Here is a 17394-nt window from a genome sequence, read left to right as displayed (position 1 = left end):
TCTTGAGAGTTCTAGAGGGTTCCCTAATTAACCTAATAAATATAAGAAGTTATTCTGTGCTGGAAAATTAAGGAGTGTTGAAGATATGTGAGTTGGGTAGAGCTATTTAAAGACACCCCTGTCCTTGCATGAATGGGGTTTAGGAACCTAGTAATCCTGGATTAGAAACTTAGTTTGGAGTGAGGCCTAAACCAGGTACGCCAATCTGTCTCGTGTCCAAATACTAACAGAGGGTTCTAGCAACTTGATCCCATTAGCATGTCAGCTGAAGACTACTGCTAGAATGCTGTTATGTTTGTTCTGAGTTAATATTTCATGGAAATTTCTGAGCCCTGGTACTGTATTTAAACTCACAGAAATGGCTGTGTGTCTGTTTGCTAATAAATATTTCTCTGTGTGGTAGAATTTGGTCTGGGGTTTGCTGTCTAGCTGTCTAAATCACACATCTCTTAGTATCACAGTAATGGGTGAGGAGATACTTAGTTCTTCTCACCTTTAATTGTTGGATGTGTGAAGAACCTGGTAATTTTGAATGACTGAATGTATTGAGGTCAGTTGGCATATTAACAATAAACTTTATTTTACAGAAATATTTTACTTGAGCTTTTAAAATTGTTATAAAATTGAAAACATATAAATTGTCTCCCCGAGCCAACACAGATTCCTACTACTTAGATGCATTATGTCTCTATGACCTATCTTTGATTTTTAGAATAGAGCTCTGTTCCACAACCTCTCATTTTGGGGTTATAGGTGCAATAATTCATTAAAAATGAATGCTGGGTTTGAAAAGTATCACCTGAATGCTAAATAGTCAACAGGCAGCCTATTTCTGGCTCTCTGGAGAGAGTAAAGGGAGGTTTTGGCAAAAAGTCTTGGAAATAACCAGCCGATCTTACTGCCTTCATTTTGATGAGATGATTTGGGTTTATGCACATATTGAATTATGCTTAAATACATGGAAATTTTAAAATGCCAAAGGAAGGGGGAAAATGCTACATAGCACACATTGTCAAGTGTTTTTGTTTTTTCTGCTAAACTCAAACCACTTGAAAAGCTAGGAAGAGTCACTGCTGGAAGATCCAGTGCTGAAACTGACAATAGATTCTTACCGTCATTATGGGAGCTAAGCTCTATTGTATCCAGCCCGGGACCTGTACATACACTGGCTCCCACAAAGGTGGTGATGTGAAGTGAATGCTTGGGAGCTGGGACTGGGATTTAATTCCCAGTTTGCCAGCGGCCAGCTCTGGGACCTCAGGTGAATGCAACCTCTCTGGGTAGCCAAGTCATCACCTACAGAATTCAGGGCATGTCAAACGACTTCATCTGATGCACAATAAGTGAAAAATCAGCAAGCTCTCTCAGGGGACTTTGTAAGAACATAGGTAATTTGGGGAGGTAATGTGGCAGAGTGGGCAGAGTGAGCATTTGGTAATAACAAGTGTGACCTTGGGCAAGTCATTTACTTTCTAAGCCTTCGAACTCAGTAGAACTGAACTAAGAAAGAATGAATTACTTGGCAAGGTTGCTGTGAGCATTGTAAGTATACAGTCAATTCACTCATTTATTCAGGATGATATTCTGAGCAGAGTAGACCTGGAGATGCATGAGACACGATTTCTTTTTTTTTTTTTTTTTTTTCTTACCAAGTTGGTCTGTGACCACATAATAGCTATTCTTCTTCTTTTTTTTTTTTTTGGTTATCACAGCTAGAGGGAATGAGAGGCTACTGGCATATAGTTGGTAGAGGCTAGGGATTCTTTTTTTTTTTTTATTTTTTATAAAGGCCCCATCTTAAAGGCCCCACTTTTTTTTTTTTTTTTTTTTTTGAGAAAAAGAATAATAAGAAAAAGAACAAAGAAGAGGAAGAAAGAGAAAAAGGAAGAGGGAGAGAGAATGGGGGTATTGCTTTGCTGCCCGGGCTAGAATGCAGTCCAAATATGGGTATGCCTACAATTGTCCCCAATAATGGAGACATGAAAGAAAATGAGGGAAGAGAGCAACAAACAAGGAGCCAACCAACATTTCATTTAAACTTCCAAGTTGATATGATGTGGTACTGATAAGAGTGTATATTCTGTGTAAAGTGGAGAGTTCTATAAATATTAATTATGTTTACTTGTTCCAGATCTGAGTTCAAGTCCTGGATATCGTTATTAATTTTCTGTCTCATTGATCTGTCTAATATTAATGTTGAAGTCTCCCACTATTATTGTGTGGGAGTCTAAGTCTCTTTATAAGTCTTGTATGTCTGGGTATTCCTGTATTGGGTGCGTGTATATTTAGGACCTTTAACTCTTCTTGTTGTTGCATTGATTCTTTTATCATTATATAATGTCCTTCTTTGCTTCTTTTGATCTTTGTTGCTTTAAATACTATTTTATCAGAGGCAAAAATTGTAACTTCTGCTTTTTATTTATTTATTTTTGCTCTCTAGTTGGTTGGTAAGTCTCTCTCCATCCTTTGTTTTGAGTCTTTATGTATCCTTGAATGTGAGATGGGTCTGGATGCAGCATACAGTTTTAGTTTTTTGGCCAAATTGCCTGTCTTTGAATTGAGGAATTCGGTCAATTTAAATTTAGAATTAATAATGATATGTGTGAGTTTAATACTGTTATTTAATGTTAGCTGGCTATTTTGCCCATTAGTTGATGTAAATTCTTCATTATATTGATGTTTTTTACTTTTTGGTATTTTTTAGAAAGGCTGATACTGTTTGTTCCTTTCTATGTGCAGTGGTTCTTTCAGAAGCTCTTGTAAAGCAGGCCTGGTGGTGATGAATTCTCTGAGTGCTTGCTTGTTCACAAAAAACTTTATTTTTCCTTCACTTATGAAGCTTAGTTTGGCTGGATGTGAAATTCTTGGTTGAAAGTTCTTTTCTTTAAGGATGTTGAATATTGGTCCCCACTCTCTTCTGGCTTGTAGGGTTTCTGCTGAGAGATCTGCTGTGAGTCTGATAGGCTTCCCTTTGTGGGTAACCTGACCTTTCTCTCTGGCTGCCCTTAGTATTTTCTCCTTCATTTCAACCCTGGTGAATCTGACGATTATGTGCCTTGGAGTTGCTCTTCTTGAGGAATATCTTTGTGGTGTTCTCTGTATTACCTGGAGCTGAATATTATCCTGCCTTACTAAGTTGGGAAAATTTTCCTGAATAACATCCTGAAGCATATTTTCCAGCTTGGATTCATTCTCTTCGTCACATTCGGGTACACCTATCAAGCGTAGATTAGGTCTTTTCACATAGTCCCATATTTCTTGGAGACTTTGCTCATTCCTTTTTATCCTCTTTTCTCTAATCTTGTCTTCTTGTTTTATTTCATTGAGTTGGTCTTCGACCTCTGATATCCTTTCTTCTGCTTGATCAATTCGGCTGTTAAAACTTGTGCATACTTCACGTAGTTCTCGTATTGTGTTTTTCAGTTCCATCAATTCACTTATTTTCCTCTCTAAATTTTGTATTCTTGTTGACATTTCGTCAAACCTTTTTTCAAAGTTCTTAGTTTCTTTAGATTGTGTTAGCACAAGTTCTTTTAATTCACAGAAGTTTCTTATTATCCACGTTTTGAAGCCTGCTTCTGTAATTGGAACCCACTCGTTCTCCATCAAGCCTTGTTTCGTTGCTGATGAGGAACTGGGATCCCCTGCTGAGGGAGAGGCGTTCTGATCTTGGGTATTCTCAGCCTTTTTTGGCTGTTTTCTTCCCTTCGTTGTAGATTTATCCATTTGTGGTCTTTATAATTGCCGTCTTTGTAATTGGGTTTCTGAGTGGACGTCCAACTTATTGATTCTCAGCGCCAAAATCTGAGCAACCCACTGCACCGACCAAATCAGCGGCGTTAAGATTGATGGTGCCTTTCTGACTCTGCACCAAGAACCGACGCTCCGAGGCGCCGGCAAAACAGCCTCACCGGTCACAAGAGTCGCGCTGGCGACCCGTGGGGCTCCTCCGCTGGGAATCTCCTGGTGCGTGAGCAACCAGAATTCATGTGAAGGTGTGGCGTCCTCTCGTTCTTTGCTTTCAGTAGGAGCTACAATCCCGAGCTGCTAGTGATCAGCCATCTTGGATCTCTCTCGAGACACAATTTCTATCTTTGAGGAGTTTGCAGTGGAAAATGTAAATAAGCAAACACAATAAAGCGTGATAAGTCCTCCCCTAGTCAACCTAGAAAAGAGGAGGTGAAGCAGGAGCTGATGCTTTTTTTTGAGACCGAGTTTTGCTCTTGTTACCCAGGCTGAAGTGCAGTGGCGCGATCTCGGCTCACCGCAACTTCGGCCTCCTGAGTTCAAGAGGAGCTGATTCTTTAAGGTTACGTGTCCGGTGGACGACAGGGCAAGGAAAACGCAGGTGTGAAGGTATGTATGCATGCTTATTATGGAACTCCTCGGCAGTATTAGTTTATTGTTATTATTGTCGGTGCTATTGTTGTTCTTACTTTCCCAACATCATTGGAAAAATGGGATGATTAAACCTGGAAAATGCCACAGAAACAGCAACAACTCTAAGCTGGGCACTTGAGGGCTAGAGGCCTGTTAGAGAAATAATAACGAAACAACAGATAATGTTTTCTGAACTCTTACTGTGTGTGGTGAAATATAATATCTTCGACAGATTTTTTTGAGTGTTTTTATAGGTAAGCTGATTCCTCAGCCTGAACCTTATTTGCAATTAAGGCTACCCCGTGCGGTAGAGTTGGGAAGGCAGGGAATTAGATGCAGGTGAAATCTTAGTCCTAAAGAAAAGGGAGGTAAAAGAGAAAAGCTGGACTTTTCTGTGCCTGGATATATTACAGTATCAGGAGTAGGACAGGATGAAGGCAGAGTGAGCAGGTAAGAGATATTTAATTCATTTGTATTTACTTCTACCATCTAATTTTATGCTCCTTAATTGTCCTGAAATTTCTATGTCTTTTTTTTTTTTTTGCTATTTTTACGAGGAGGGACTAGTTTTTTTTTTTTCTCATTCTACTTTTTTCCCTGCCAGTAGTTAAAAACTTATGTATTTCTATTCATTTACTGTTTACATTAGAAATTATAATACTCAAAGTCTAGCAGTTAATCGATGTCTTTGTCCTCTGGTGCACCAGGATTTGTCAGACATACTGAATCTGTAGATTTCTATGATCATGACAAAAAATTTAGAGACAGTCTTTTTAAATGCCTTTGTGATATTTTCTCTCTTTCTCTTGTTGACTCTGTTCGATTCTCTTTTAAAACTATGATTAAATTAACGCTTTATTTTCTTTATTTGACATGACACTTTTTCTTTTACTTTTTTTTTCACCATCCGGTAATGGCTATAAGCAAACTTACTCTTTTTCACATTTTTATCCCCTTTAACTCTCTGGGTTGTCTTCTGCATAATTTCTTCAGATAAACTCTCCAATTTATTCTCTCTTTTTTTTTTTTTTTTTTTTTTTGAGACGGAGTTTCGCTCTTGTTACCCAGGCTGGAGTGCAATGGCGCGATCTCGGCTCACCGCAACCTCCGCCTCCTGGGTTCAGTCAATTCTCCTGCCTCAGCCTCCTGAGTAGCTGGGATTACAGGCACGCACCACCATGCCCAGCTAATTTTTTTTTTTTTGTATTTTTAGTAGAGACGGGGTTTCACCATGTCGACCAGGATGGTCTCGAACTCTCGACCTCGTGATCCACCTGCCTCGGCCTCCCAAAGTGCTGGGATTACAGGCTTGAGCCACCGCGCCCGGCGCTCCAATTTATTCTCTTTTTAGCAGCTGTGTCCTACTTGCTATTAAACTTGTTTATTCACTTTGCTTTAAAATATTTTAGTTTTTGTTTCTAGAAATTTCTTCCCCCATAGGTTCATGTTGGTTTTGTGTCCTGCGACTTTACTGAATTTATTTATTAATTAGTTCTAATAGTTTTTTGGTGGCGTCGCTAGGGTTTTCTATATATAAGGTCATGCTGATCTGAAAATAGGGACAATTTAACTTCTTTTCCAAATTGCATGACTTTTATTTTTTTCTCTTGCATAATTGCTCTGGCTAGGACTTTCAATGCTATGTTGAACAGAACAGGGCTTGCTCTTGAGTTGTTCTAAATCTTAGAGGAAAAGCTTTCAACTTTCCCCCAATGGGTATGATTTAGCTGTGGGTTATTCATATATGGACTTGATTGTGTACATTCCTTCTATAACTAATTTGTTGAACATTTATATTATTACGGAATGTTGAATTTTGTCAATTTTTTGTGTATCTATTGAAATGATTAATTTCACTGGTTAATTAGCTTTTGAACCATCCTTACACATATGCAATGAATCTCATTTGATTATAGTGAATGATTTTAATTTGCTGTTGAATTTGATTTTGTTGAGAATTTTTATAGGTATGTTCAGAGATATTGGCCTGTAGTTTTAAATATTTGGTAGTGTCTTTGTCTGGCTCTGGTATTGGGATAATGCTGCCTTTGTAAAATGAGTTTGGAAGTATTCCCTCCTCTTCAATTTTTGGAAGAGTTTGAGAAAAATTGATATCCTTCTTTAAAAGTTTGGTAGAATTCAGCAGTGAAGCCAGTAGGTCCTGGGTCTTTTTTCCTAAGTTATTCAGTTTGTTAGTATATAATTGTTCATAACAGTCTTGTGATCTTTTGTGTTTCTATTATATCTGTTGTAATGTTTTCTTTTTTTTCCTGATTTTGTTTTTTTTTTTTTCTTAGTCTAAATGTTTGTTGATTTGTATTTATCTTCTGAAAAAGCCAGCTCATAGTTTCATTGATCTTTTTCCTGCTCTGATATGTTTCTGTTTTTGTTTTTTTAGTTTATTTAAGTGAGTTGTTTGTTTGAGATCTGTTTTGACAGAGACATTCATTGCTATACATTTCTCTCTTAGAATTGCTTTTGTTGTATTACATAAGTTTTGGTATATTGTATTTCAATTTTCATTTGTCTCAAAAAACTTATTTTTTTTCATTGTTCCATTTGTTCATCAGGAGCATGTTGTTTAATTTCCATGTATTTGTGAATTTTCCAAAGTTCCTCCTGTTATTGATTTCTAGTTCTATACCATTGTGGTCATAAGAGATACTGGATATAATTTCAGTCTTCTTAAATTTGTTAAGACTTGTTTTGTGGCCTAACATATAATCTATCCTGGAGAATGTTCCATGTGTAGTTGAGAAGAATGTGTATTATGTAGCTGTTTAATGGAATGTTTTCTATATGTCTGCTAGGTCCATTTAATCTGGAGTATACTTTAAATTCAATATTTCTTCATTAATTTTCTTTCTTTCCATCGCTGACAGTGGGATGTTGTTGTCTACTATTATTGCATTGAAATATATCAAAATGAGTTTGTAAGTATTTCCTTCTATTCTTATTTGAAGGTTTGGTAGAATTCAGCAGTGAAGCCAGTAGATCCTGCGCCTGGCCTATTGGGTGTGGTGGCTCATGCCCGTAATCCCATCACTTTGGGAGGCCAAGGTAGGCAGATCACGAGGTCAAGTGATTGAGACCATCCTAGCCAACATGGTGAAACCCCATCTCTACTAAAAATACAAAAATCATCCAGGTGTGGTGGCACGCATCTGTAGTCCCAGTTACTTGGGGGGCAGAGGCAGAGGTTGCAGTGAGCTGAGATCATGCCACTGCACTCCAGCCTGGCAACAGAGCAAAACTTCGTCTCAAAAAAAAAAAAAAAAAAAAAGAAAAATTTATCTCCCTTCAGATTTGTTAATACTTGCTTTATATATTTTGGTGCTCTAATGTTGGTTATATATATGTACAGTTGTTAAATCCTGTGTCTGAATTGACTCCTTTATCAGTACATAATGACCTTCTTGATTTCTTTTTACAATTTTTGACTTAAGTTCTATTTTATCTGATAAAGATATAGCTATTCCTTCTCTCTTTTGGGTTTCATTTGCATGGAATGTCTTTTTCCATGAAATTACTTTCTGTGTGTGTGTCCTCACAGGTGAAGTAAGTCTCTTGTAGATAGCACATAGTTGGTTTGTTTAAAAAAAAAATCATTCAGCTACTCTATGGCTTTTTATTGGAGAATTTAATCAATTTATATTCAAGGTAATTATTGATAGGTAAGAACTTACTTCTTTTATTTTGTTAATTGTTTTCTAGTTGTTTTGTAAATCCTTTTTTTTTTTTTTTTTGCCATACTCCTTTGTATTTTTTTTCTAGTGGTATGTTTTGATTTCTTGCTATTTATTTTTTGCATATCTTTTATAGGTTTTTTTTTGTGGTTACCATGAAGCTTACAAAAAACATCTTGAAGTATAAAAGGTTAAACAGATAACTTTGATTGTAGAAAAACAAAACAGGAAATGAAACTGTATACTTTTAGTCCACCTCTTGCCCAGTATTTTGAATTATTGATATAATTTATTCAACTTAATTTAATTTAATTTGAATTTTTGATGACAATCTTTATATGGTGTATCTCTCAACAAATTATTGTAGCTATTATTAGTGTTTATAGTTTTGTCTCTTAACCATCATACTAATGATATAAATGTTTTATACACAATCATTACAGTATTAGAGTATTCAGAATTTGACTGTATATTTAGTTTTACCAGTGATTTTTATTGTTTTTATATTACTCATTAGCATCATTTTTCTTTCAGCTTGAAGAACTCCAATATTTCTTGTATGATAGGTCTAGTGGGGATGGACTTTCTAACCTTTCGTTTGTCTGGAAAAATCTTTTTCTCTGGCTACTTCATTTCTGAAGGACAGCTTTTCTAGGTACAGCATTCTTGGTCAACAGGTGTTTTGTTTGTTTTTCCCCCTTCAGCACTTTGAATATATCACTATATCTTTCTGGTCTTTCTTGGCCTGTAAGACTTCTGCTGAGAGATCTATTGCTAGCTGTATTGGAACTTGCTTATATGTTATTTGCTTCTTTTACCTTGATGCTTTTAGAATCCTCTCTTTGCTTTGGTTTTTGACAGTTTGATTATGTCTTGGGGTAGTCTTGTTTGGATTAAATCTGATCGGAGATCTTTGACCTTTTTACATTTGCAAATTTACATCTTTCTTTGGGTTTGGAAAGTTTTCTGTGATTTTTTTTAAAAAAATAAGCTTTCCACACCTTTATATTTCTCTTCTCTTAAATTCCTCTGACTTGAATTTTGGTCTTCTGATGTTGTCCCATAAATCCTGTAAGCTATTTTGGTTTTTCATTCTTTTTTCTCCTCTTGACAATATTTTCAAATAACTTGTCTTTGAGCTCACAGATCCTTTTCTTCTGCTTGATTAATTCTACTGTTGATGCTTTCTATTGCACTTTTAATTTAACTTACTGTGTTTTTCAGCTCCAGGATTTTTGTTTCTTTAAAAAATTACTTCAATCTCTCTGCAGACTTCTTGTTCTGATAACTTATTATTTTCCTTATTTTATTGAATTGTTTATCTGTATTTTCTGGAAGTTCACTGAGCTTTTTTAAAAGAGTTATTTTCATTTCTTTCTCAAGCAGTTCATATATCTCCATTTCTTCAGGGCCAGTCCCATGCACTTTATTTTATTCCTTTGGTGATGTCATGTTTTCCTGATTGTGCTTGATCCCAGTGATTGTGCATTGATGTCTGGAAATTTGAAGTAGGTACTTATTTCATTCTTTGCCCAGTCACTTTGTCTGGGAAAGCCTTTCAACAATCAGTTTATCCAAAGATTCTGGGCAGGCAATCTGGCATGGTTCTGAAGCTTGGGGATACTGGGGCTATGCATCACTGGGTCAGGCTAGAAACCTGGGATCACTGAGGCTTGCCTGCCACTGAGGGCAGTCTGGATCACAGTGCCACTGAAGTTGGCTTGCCATGTGTCCTGCCTGGTGCCTGCGTGGGTATAAAGGCTCAGTCTGCAGGTACCAGTTTAGATTCTGGGGCTAATGCTGAGTTTTATTGTGGCAGGCCCAGTGTTGGGGACTAAGGCAAAGTCCTGTACTCACTTTTCTCTCTTTTCACCAAATGAATGACATCTGTCTCCATACTGTGCTGCCTGAGTTTGGGGAAAGAATGATGTGGGAAATGTAAAACTCTCCTTCCTACCCGCTTTAGTACTTTTTTTCTTATTATTGTGCTACACCAGGTGTTGCAATCTCTCACCTGGTTTCCTCAGCTCTTGTAAAATTATTTTTGTGTGTGAATAGTTTTCAAATTGATGTTTCTGCAGAGAGATAATCTCTGGAGAGTTTTCTTCCACCATCTTGCACTGTCCCTGTCTTCTTAACAGAGATGTTTCTAATGGAAGCTTTTAGGAAATATATAACGAAGAACACAAAATTGATGTTCCAGAGGAAATCAGGCTTAATTGCCTCCATGGTAAACGTATCAATATCTTATGCTAGGCCTAAAGTCTGGAAGTACAAACCAGAGTAACATTAGTATTTTTACAATATCTACACTTTCTTGGATTTTCCAAGAGTGTTAACTTTAGAAAGTTTATACTCAAGAGAAAATAGGCTGACTCCAAGAAACTCCAGGCTAGACCATTACTTGAATGAGGCATTGTCTCCCTTAATGGGCTAAATAAGTTCAAGTGTGCACATCCATCCCAGACCTTCAGAGACTGCCTGTCTCTGACTGTGCAGTGAGAGAAATAAGAGAGAATGGAAGAACCTTTTATAAGACAGAGGCCATTTTAGAAAATAAGCATTTTGGATGGCAGAGAATCAAATCAGACAAATTAGAAATGAAGTAAGAGGACATAGAGTAGTAGGCTAATATTTTTATGAGCTTAAGATGATAATAGTTCAGGTCCTCTTAGTACAACATTTTACCTCTTCCCTCCTTATGATACTTTAATTTTCTACTTGTATCATAATTTTATATCAATTTTTCTCTCTCGTTAGGTTCTAAGTACCTCAGAGGTAAGATAAACATAATTACAGTGTTAAATTCAAATGGACATCCAGGCTACCATTTATTAACACACACAAAATATATAGCCAACAGGTATACTTGTAAATATTCATGGTCTGGTAACTGTTGTTGAGGACTCAGTAATTTAAAAAAAGGGCTTAAGGACCAAACTCTTATGGAAATGTCTGAAATGATTCCCATAGAAAAGGAATTGAAGTGGATAAGGGTTATTTTGGGGCAAACTAACCAATGAAATTCAATTGATTTCAATTTAACAATCATATTATGTACAAAGAAAGACAGTATAAAAACATATGTCCAGCAGTGTTGGAAGTTTTAAAGGACTACTTTTGACACACAGTTGGTGTTCTTAAGAAATCATGTCAGGGGAACAACAGCAGAGGTAGCACCTCAACTCTTCTTGGGCTGTGCAGCTGATTCCAGGAGACTTCAGGCCCTTGGCAGCTGTTCTACTTACTGTTTGAGGTCACTCTGAACTCTAGAAGGGTCTTGGTCTTAAACTTTCTCACTTCAAGTACTGTTTTCTCTTTTCATTCAAAGTTATACTATCAGGGGAATATGTAGCAGCCAGTTAAAATTAATTTATTCATGTTAAAAGGATATTTGCTTGGAAGAAAGCTACAGACTAATTTTCTGCCAGTTGCATCTTATCCATTGCTGAAAAAAAAAAACCAGAAATCTTCACATTCTCCTTGAAAACATCCATCTCTTTTTTTTTTTTGACTGTCAATTTTATTTGCAAAATGCCTGTCATGTCTGTGTCCGCATATCCATTTTTTGCTGCCACTATTTATTTCAAACCTTTTTCATCCCTTACATGGACTCTTGCAGAAAACATCTGCAGGCTATCCCTTCCTTTAATTCATGTCCTGCACTTAACCATAGCTTGTGTCAGATCACAACTCCAAGGAATATCTCCAATGGTTGCCCGGAGGATCAAGCCTAAGTGTCTTACTATGATTTTCAAGGCCTTGAGCAATATGAGACCAATGTACTTTGCTGACTTCTTGTCCTGGGAGGCCCTAATGACCTGACGTCCTGGTCACACTTGATATTGCACCAACTCCTTCCTATTTCACGTACATTCATGCTTCTGTGACTTTGTTCAATCTGTTTCCTCCACCTGGACTATTGCTCTCATTCTCTGTGCCTGGTGGAAGTCCATTCATCCTTTAAGAGCCAGCCAGGTGGAATGGAACTTGGGCAAGCTCCCTTATCTAACATGGTAGACACCAGCAATCAGCAGATTAATCAAAAGTCAGTCAGTTAAAGAAGGAAATAAAAAATTAAATAAAACCAACAGAGTCAAATGTTCTCACTTAAGACATAAGAATATTCATTTATTGACTCTTCGGTGGAAGACTTTTTGACTGTGGTTTTTCTGATTGAAGTTCTTCATTGACCTTCTTCATAGAGTGCAGCCAGAATGTTTATTTCCTTTTCCAGTTTGGGTTCCTTATAAAGGAGTGAGAATTTAAAGGCACTTGAAAAGCAATCCAAATGCTGAGTTTTAGGCTTTTATGATTTCATCCTTCATCTTTTACAATGGTCTCATTTACCTCTAATTAAACAGCATTAAAAAATCAATTTTGCACTCTAGTGGTAACGTACTTACTACCTTGAACTGCATACTTAAACATTGTTAAGATGGTGTCTTGGTCAGCTCTGGCTGCCATAACAAAACAGCACAGACTGGGTGGCCTAAACAGCAGACACTTATTTTCTCACAGTCCTGGAGCCTAGAGGTCACGCATCGAGGTGCAGGTCAAGTCAAATTCAGGTGAGGCCTCTTTTTGGCTTGCAGATAGTTCCTTCTCTCTGTGTTCTCACATGGCAGTGTGGAGTTGGGAGTGCTCTCAGATGTCACTTCTCATAAGGACACTAGTCCAATTGGATCAGGGCCCCACCCTCAGGACCTCATTGAACCTTCATTACTTCCCTAGAGGTCCCAGCCTCAAATACAGCCATGCTGGGGGTAAGGCTTCTACACAGGGCCTTTGGAAGAACACAAACACTCAGTCCATAACAGATGATAAATTTTATGTTATATGTATTTTACCACCATTAAAAAAAAGGAAGCTGCCAGTTGTTTCCAAAATAAAAAATTATATATCACCTTGCCTAATTGGGTTGTTTCAAAGCACTCAGCTTAGTTTTCATGGAAATAACTCTCTCTTGTGCCCATATTTCATTCATCGTGGAATGTTTTGCTAAAATAGCCTGCATAGGTTTGAGAAACACTGTCATTGACTCTGGTAGAAATAGCACCCCAGTGTGTACCTCTGAAGATGAGCTTCTTGGCAGTGAACTGCCAGCATGCTCTGGGCACGACTGAGTCTATTTTACAGAGGCCACGGAGTGCTGTTATTAATCTGTGAGTCCATGAAGTGGAGGCCACTTGACGGTTTCTGCTGAGACGCTTCCAATGCCCTGAGCATGTGCCTGATCCACAAATGCCTGCAGTCAGTGTTTTCCCGACAAGGGATGACTTTGCATTGCAGTCTCATGTGCGTGCGCTTGACATCCTTAAGATACTGTGACGTCTTGGAGGAAAGTCTAATTTTAAAGGTTGTGTTAGGTTTTGGCTGTATTGATGTTACACAACAAATGACTGACATCTTAGAGGCTTTTAATATTAGTCATTTACTTCACTCTCATCGGTCAGCTGCTCATTACTTGGTTGCCCATGGAACCAGAACAAAGCCGAATGGGTGCTCTCCAGGGGTGCTCTTTTTAGGCCACTGTGGGAGCTCAGCCAATGTCCTCCTTCAGCGATTGGAAGAAATTCCTCCCCTAGATCCCATGCTGTTCTATCCTGAACAGATTTGGATGTTTATTCTCTGATTCTAATCTCTATTAGCTCTCTTCTGTTGACACATTCCTAACATGAAGACATTATAGCCCTGGCAGGGAGAGCAAACATTTTCCATTCCATGCTCTGAGGTTCAGTGACTCGGGCCCAAGAATCAAACTGATAAAAGGCAGATTAACAGGAGGAAAAAATTTTTAAATTATGCATGTGTACACAGGAGCTTACCAAGAAAAACGTGGCTGAAGGAGGCGGCCAGTTGATTGAGCCTTATGTATCATCTTAGGATAAACAGAGTAAAAAGGGGTCTTCTGGGTGGGGAGGCCAGTTATGAGATGGGGAGGGATGGTAAATAAGTTGTTCTTGTTATGTAGGTAAGACTCTGGATGATAAGAGTTGTCCTGGAGAGTACCTCTCTTCCTGGTGTGGGGACATCTTTACAAGTGGAAATTTCCATTACAAATGTAAATTTTCTTTACGGAAGGGGACATTTGTATACTCCAGTTTTAGGTAGTAAGGGGAGAGGTAAAGACCTTGTCCTGGAATTGATATGGCTGTTTTAGCTCAAAACAATCCATATGCCTGTTAAAGCAAACTAAATATGACCTGAGAAGGACTCCATACCTCTATACTTGAGTCCTTGTGGATGAACTGCAACCTAGCTTAATAGTCAGACAAAATTGAAAAGCTAATTAATAGTATGCACCTGTAACAATGGCTGAGTTTTGGCCAATCCCAGCGGCCATGCTTCAACTGCTCGTAGATTGCTGAATGTTCAAACCATGTTCAAATAAGGCAAACACTGAGCTGTAACCAGTCTCACTGCTTCTGTACCTCACTTCTGATTCCTGTACATCACTTTGCCTCTTTTGTCTATAAATTTGTTTTGACCACGAGGTACCCCTGGAGTTTCTGTGAATCTGCTGTGATTCTGGGGGCTGCTCAATCCGGAAATTGTTCATTCATCAATTGAACTTTTTTTTTTTTTTTTTTTTGAGACGGAGTTTCGCTCTTGTTACCCAGGCTGGAGTGCAATGGCGCGATCTCGGCTCACCGCAACCTCTGCCTCCTGGGTTCAGGCGATTCTCCTGCCTCAGTCTCCCGAGTAGCTGGGATTACAGGCACGTGCCACCATACCCAGCTGATTTTTTATATTTTTAGTAGAGACGGGGTTTCACCATGTTGACCAGGATGGTCTCGATCTCTTGACCTCGTGATCCACCCACCTCGGCCTCCCAAAGTGCTGGGATTATAGGCTTGAGCCACCACGCCCGGCCTGAACGCTTTTAAATTTAATTCTGCTGAAGTTTTCCTTTTATTGTGCCAAAGAGGCCTAATTTCCCATGGCATTTCCCATGCCCTTCTCCTTCTGCTTAAGGTGCAATGTGATGTGCACAAGGCTGACATAGTTCCTTCTTTCTTGAGTGCCGTCTCTGCCAATGCATCACGTGCTGCTTATAAGTGTAGCATAGAGTTGGGGGCTGCTCGTCGGTCTCTGCAGTGATAAACCGAAAAGGCCACATCTCATAGAAAAACAAGAGTTAAATAAGAGAGAGAAGTAATTCTTTACCATCCCCCTACCACCTGCACCAGCACCAGCATCTGCTTGGCTTCTGGGGAGGCCTCAGGAAGCTACAATCCTGGGAGAAGGCAAAGGGATGCAGACACATCACATGGAGAAAGCAGGAGCAAGAGGGAGGGTGAAGGTGCCACACACTTTTAACAACCAGGTCTTTTGAGAACTCACTATCATGAGAACAGCACCAGGAGGGTGGTGCTAGACCGTTCCTGCGAAATCCACCCTCATGGTCCGATCGCCTTTCACCAGGCCCCACCTTCAGCATTGGGGGTGACATTTTGACATGAGATTTTGGCGGGGAGAACATCTAAACTACCTCAGTCAGTAACTACGATTGGAGAATGCCCTGTTAGGACACTCAAAGATGAAAAGGAGTAACTTGTTAGAAGTGACACACTGGCCACTGAGCCCTTACTAAGTACAGGCATGGGGCGGGGGTCCTGTAAGAGAAGGTGGGCTGTAAAGGAGAAGAGAAGGGTGCATGATTGAGCAGCTGTGGCTCCTAAATTGTCCTCATCATTTTCATAGCTGTGGTAATCACCAACCCTGTTGAATAAAAGCCATCTTGTCCAAGAGGTATATAGTCCAAGCAATACAAAAAACCTGAGACAGCGAGCCTTATGGTCTTCACTAATTTCAAGTGCTCCATTCCCCTACCCTACCCCACTTCTTCAGGTCAGTTCAGTAAATAGCTACTGATCACTTATTCAGCAGAAAAGCACGTACTGGATACTGTGGGTACAGAGAGAAGACAGCCCAGCATTCTTTCTCTACAGAACATTCTACTTTGGCAGGAAGACAAGTGACACACTTAAGCCCCAATCAGTTCATTAAGTGTTTGTTATCGCAACAAAACTTTCACAACTGCCACTCCCTGATCCTGTCCAGCGTCGAATTCCCCAAAAGTCATATGGGTTTTGTTGCGGTACACCTGACATTGTTGTGTGGCACAGAGATGTCCCACTCACATAGAGGCTATTCAAGGCAACACCATGGCCGCGTGCGGCAAAATATCAGGTGTCTGGAAACATATTAGGCCGGAATTAAGCTGTAGCTCTCTGCATAGTTTATGAGACACTTCTCGGAAGTGCAGCTGAAAATGATGTGTGTGTGTGTTTTAAATCTGAAGGCCCTTGCGAATGGTATGTACACAAATGTCGGTGTTTGTGTGCATGAAAGGGAAGGAAACCAGATGTGGGGTCGGGGAGAAGGCTGAACCGCTGCAGCTGGTGTGTCACTGCCTTGCCTTTGATCCTTTTGATTCCTGGTTGGCTTTGCTTCCATGTTTCGGGCTGTGACTAAGGTGGTCACAGCCCAAAGACTTAGGTCTCTGGGGGCTAAGTAGACTTCAAAAGAAGAAGATGCTGCTCACCGTGCAGACGGCTTTGTCCGAAGTGCCACTGAAGAAGACGGGCTGGCATCGGGTTGGTGCTTCTCTGCTTCCACTTAAACAGGAGAGGATTTGGTCACACTTGGGACAAGGGGCTGTTTTGGACAAACGGTTTACAGAAGGTGAGGCTGTGCATTCTAAGAAGGGAGGTGAGAAGTGAGAGACCTGGAATCCAGTCCTTGTAATCGGTCATCGTGCAACATGGACTTGAGTGTCATGGAAATGGTCTGCACCTCGGTTTCCTTTTTGCCACAAGCCCCTTCCCTCCATCTCCGTCGACACATTTCTCGCCTCTCGCTCCAGTCTCTGCTTGTTCCAGCAGCTCAGTTTTCTCAGGATGGCCCCATGAAACTTCCTTGCCACAGAACCCTTCTCTGGATGCTGTATCAATCATCTACATGTTAGTATAAATTTAGCTAATACGCTACATCCGTATGTGACTCTACACTCAAAGTATCCCAGCACAGGCACTCTCCCGGGGCAGCAGGATGAAACAGTCAGTTTTGGGGTCACTTACTATATCCCTCTGTAAACATAGGTGTGGGAGGGAAGTATTTTGAGATGACCACATGAAACTCCATATTCCTTTTCCATATAATGAGTCTGTTATTCTCCAACCTCTCTCCATTGCTCAAAAACACTAATATCTCCTCTCTTGAAAAATTGACAGTGTGAGGACTGGGAAGCTGAAATTTTAGCTCAGAAGTCTACAACTAGAACCAAGTTTCTAAAAATGTGCAGTATTATATAATCCAGGAG

General features: G+C 39.3%; 1 protein-coding gene across 1 annotated transcript in view; it reads left to right on the top strand.

Annotated features, from left to right (window-relative positions):
- Positions 1-17394, top strand: part of PFKFB3 (6-phosphofructo-2-kinase/fructose-2,6-biphosphatase 3) — a 259701-nt gene that overhangs the window by 177339 nt on the left and 64968 nt on the right. The window contains exon 15 of the transcript XR_012518982.1: positions 4235-4356. The gene's annotated coding sequence lies outside the window, so the exon portion shown is untranslated. The remainder of the gene's footprint in view (positions 1-4234; positions 4357-17394) is intronic.

This window comes from Saimiri boliviensis, chromosome 8 (assembly GCF_048565385.1).
Source record: "Saimiri boliviensis isolate mSaiBol1 chromosome 8, mSaiBol1.pri, whole genome shotgun sequence".
Classification (NCBI taxonomy): Eukaryota; Metazoa; Chordata; class Mammalia; order Primates; family Cebidae; genus Saimiri; species Saimiri boliviensis.
This window is presented reverse-complemented; position numbering and strand designations above follow the sequence as displayed.